Genomic DNA, 4,306 nt, shown 5'->3' on the forward strand with positions numbered 1-4,306 from the left:
TGGTCCTTGTCAAAGCTCTGGCCGACCTCTGGAACACCTGAATGGCTTGGGCTATCGATGTGATTGCATGTGAGTGTCCTCTCCCACCTTGTGGAGCCCAATTGGCCCCCTGGTATACTCCAGAGCTTAAGACGAGGAAACAAGCTGTGAGACGGCTTGAACGCAGGGGGAGGAAAGATCCGAATGAATGCAACTGAACACTGGTAAAGACTCATTATCAAGCCTACCCAGTGGCAGTGAAGGCAGCAAAGAAAGCCTACTTTGCTGCCTGCATTGCATCCCCATCATGTCATCCAGCAGAGCTTTTCTGGGTTGTATGGGGCCTTCTACAGGCTGGCCCAAAGGAGGTGATAGAACCAACTGTGACTTGTTTGCAAAGCATTTTGAGGATAATTGAAATTGAAATACTTTATTGTCACTTGTACAACTTGTATACTGTGCAGTGAGATTACACAAGCACCCCCCACTCAGCTCTCTTAGTCTTAATTCCCCTCGTTGCGTGGTGAGTTCCCGCCCCCCACCAGGATAAATAAAGACACGAGACACCATAATTTAAGGTTAAAATGGGCGAATTAGGCCACAACTTTATTGAATTCAGGAATGAGAGGCATTGGCTTAGGCATTGGTCCTATCGACTATCCGGCTCCAGCCCATTTGCTGGAGACACAGGAAGGGTTAACACCATAGTGGGGGAGTCTCCTGCTGAGGCACGTCAACTAGGAGCTCCCCCGGGTCACCGCTCTGGGGCGTGCCTTTGGCCCACACCTCCATAGGCTTCGGACAGGGCCACGCCCCCCGGAGTCCTTTATTGGACCACCCTTAGTTCACTGGGGGGGAGGTGATGGCGTTCCCCCCCCCACACATCCTCTTAACCCCTTCTTACCAATGCCTACCGCCAATGCCGAGGAGTTGTGACGAGTTGAGGTAGACGAAAAACCAAATGGCTGTAAATCTCCAATTGGGAAAAATTCCTACCATGCCCCTTGCGGCGACAGCCCGAAGTCCATAGCAATGTCAGAGACCTACCTAAAGGGAGGGAGGGCGGGCAAACGTGGGGGCTAGCTGGCGAAAAGAGGACGAGCCTCCTTGCGCCGGCACTAAATAGGGCAAGCCACGCCCCGGGATTCCCTTGTTCTCGCGGGGGCTGAACCAGCCCCCGCTCGCGTGGGGTGGGCGTGAAGCCCGCAACCCCACCTCCTGGGCAAGCCGGAAGTGGCTTTTACTGACACCCACCCACCAAACCCGAAAGTCAGTTGCCCTGTTGTTATCTTTTCATTCAGAAGCCTAACAGCCCACGGATAGCTGTTCTTCACCCTGTGCTTCTATATCTTCTGCCCGAGGGCAGGAGATCAAGTAAGTGCCAACCAGGGTGTGAATCATTCCTGAGAATTTTCCTCACTCTCCTGAGGCAACATTCTTCCGTGATGTCATCCAGTGGACTTGCGGGACAGCCCATAATATATTGTGCTGTATTCACCACCCTCTGTAGGCACTTCCTATCAGATGATGTCAAACCAGCGTCCCACACTGTGATGCAGTATGAAAGGACACTTTCTATTGTGGACCAGTAGTAGATCATCAAATGTTGATTTGACATCGTTCTTTCGCAGTACTATGTGGAGATGGAGTCTTAACCACCTGGGTTGTACTGATTTTCCAAGTAATATCGCTTGCATCCATCAAGACCTTGACTCTGCTGTTATAGCAGATGAATCTCATGGGGTGTCCAGAGCACAGTCTAGTTCTGTTGTGTTGGATGAGTTTCCGTTGCTAAGGCTTGAGGATGTGGACAAGGTGCTTGGATCAGTCAGGGTGCCCACTTGCGCTCTGGACCCTTGCCCCTCTTGGCTGATAAAACCAGCAGGGAGGGAAGAGCTGACTGGGCCAAGGAGGTGATCAATGCCCCTTTACAAGTGGGGGTGTCCCTGCCTGTTTGAAAGAGGCAGTGGTAAAACCATTCCTTAAGAAACCTAGCCTGGATTTGGAAAACCTATCTAAACACCAGTCAGTTGCTAATCTCCCTTTCCTGGGCAAGGTTCTGGATTGAGTGGTCGCAGACCAGATCCAGGCACTTTTGGAAGAAACAGATTTTCTTTTTTTGAAGAAGAAGAGTTTGGATTTGATATCCCGCCTTTCACTCCCTTTAAGGAGTCTCAAAGCGGCTAACATTCTCCTTTCCCTTCCTCCCCCACAACAAACACGCTGTGAGGTGAGTGGGGCTGAGAGACTTCAAAGAAGTGTGACTGGCCCAAGGTCACCCGGCAGCTGCATGTGGAGGAGTGGAGACGCGAACCCGGTTCCCCAGATTACAAGACTACCGCTCTTAACCACTACACCACACTGGCTCTCAGAAACGGATTTTCTGAATCCATTTCAATCGGGGCTTAGGCCTGGTTTTGGCACAGAAGTTGCTTTGGTTGCCCTATATGATGACCTCTGTCGAGAGAGAGAGAGACAAGGGAAACGTGCCCCTCTTAATTGTTCTTGACCTCTCAGTGGCTTTCTATACCATTGGCCATGGTATCCCTCTGGAGTGACTCTAGGGGTGGGTGGTGCCGCTATACAGTGGTTCCAGTCCTACTGAGATGGTCGTTCCCAGAGGGTGTTACTTGGGGAGTGCTTTTCAGCCCTGTGGAACCTTCAATGTGGGGTTCCACAGGGCTCAATCTTTTGTATGTGCGTGTGTGGTTACTTTAGATTTTTGTTTTAATTTTTATTTATTTATTTATACTTATACATCATACAAACAAGCATTGAATAAAACAAACAAATAATACAAAACCAGAAGAAAATACAAAAGCAAGATTACAAGGATATAAACATAATAACATAAACTACAATTGAAAATATAAAACATTATATTCTCCTAAAAATAAAAAGAACGAAAAATAATACAAAAAAGGAAGCTTCACTACAGGTGCTCTGTGTGACTTAAGCTTCACTGCACACATCACATTCCACAACCTTAGAACATGGTTTCAATGTGATCCCCTTCACACAACCCTGGCATTTTAGCAACAGTTCTAAAATTGACACGAGCTAATCTTCTGTGGTATATAAATGAACACACTGATTATGAGGGGCACAATTAGCAATTGTGGATTTTGCTTGGCTTGGCTTGCTACCTCATCCTTCTTAAGATTGCCCTCCTGAGGCTCAATCACATGTAAGGAATCTTGCCAATGTCCTGTAGCATAAAACTCTTCCCTTTTTCTAATTTCACATGCATCACCATCGAAACATATTTCAAATCCTGATGTTGCCAATTTAATCAGACTCAACAAATTAGACTCCAGCTGTGGAACATAAAAAACCTCAAGCACTTCATTCCTTAAACACTTAAGCTTTACCTTTCCAATGCCAGGTACAGGAATGTTACCACCCCAGCTAGTGCCATAGCTTGACATTTCACACATATAGTTCAAAAAGTCAAATTGTGTCTTACCATTACACATATCACCCAATGCCCCCAGGTCCAAGACCCACCAACCTGAAGTATTACTCAGTCTTGTGATTAAGGCTTTATTCATCTCGGTGTCACATTTTCCAGATTTTGTTCTCCATCTTGCACCCCAGTCTAGTTTCTCTTGCTTGTCCTGTGTTTTATTCTTCTGTAGCAATGGACAGTCTTTCTTCAGGTGGTCTTTTGAGTCAGAATTAACACATTTCCTCACTTTCAAGGCTGTAACTTCAACAGTAGTCGCTGTAAACCTGCCACCAGTGCATCTCCTTGAAGATTTACTGCCTATTAGCACTGACAGTGTCTCTCTGCTATCAGCCCATTCCCGGAGTTTTCCCCATTCAGTCAGCAATTTTCCTGTTACCCCATTCAACGGTCAGGTCCTCTTCATCTTTGCCTTCTACTAAAGTTGAAATGGCATAATTTTCATCAAAGCTTGACAGGATTATGTATATTTGGGATATGGGTGTGAAGCTGAATCCATGCCCCAAAAGATCTCCAAGTGTCTGCAAGTGGTCAGGCAAAGACACTCCCTGGCTTTAAATGTTGCTGGTATAATTTGTGGCCCGGGGGTCACACTAAGATAAACATTCTGCAAGGCTTTCTATATTGTTTTGGTTGTTTTTTGAAACCGGATAATTGAGATCTGTGAAGCCTCAACTCCCAAAGTAATACTTGCCTGTGCTTTCCCATCATACATTTGCCATTTTTCAAAGTCATCATCATCATCTTCATCATCTGCAGGATCATTTGGACAACAGTGGATGCCACAAGGTTGAAGCAGATGGATATTTGTGGATGCAAACTGGTTGAAATTCACCTTTGGAAGCCCATTGACAGAAGTTG

This window comes from Podarcis tiliguerta (genome assembly GCF_965153285.1).
Source record: "Podarcis tiliguerta genome assembly, chromosome: 12".
NCBI lineage: Eukaryota > Metazoa > Chordata > Lepidosauria > Squamata > Lacertidae > Podarcis > Podarcis tiliguerta.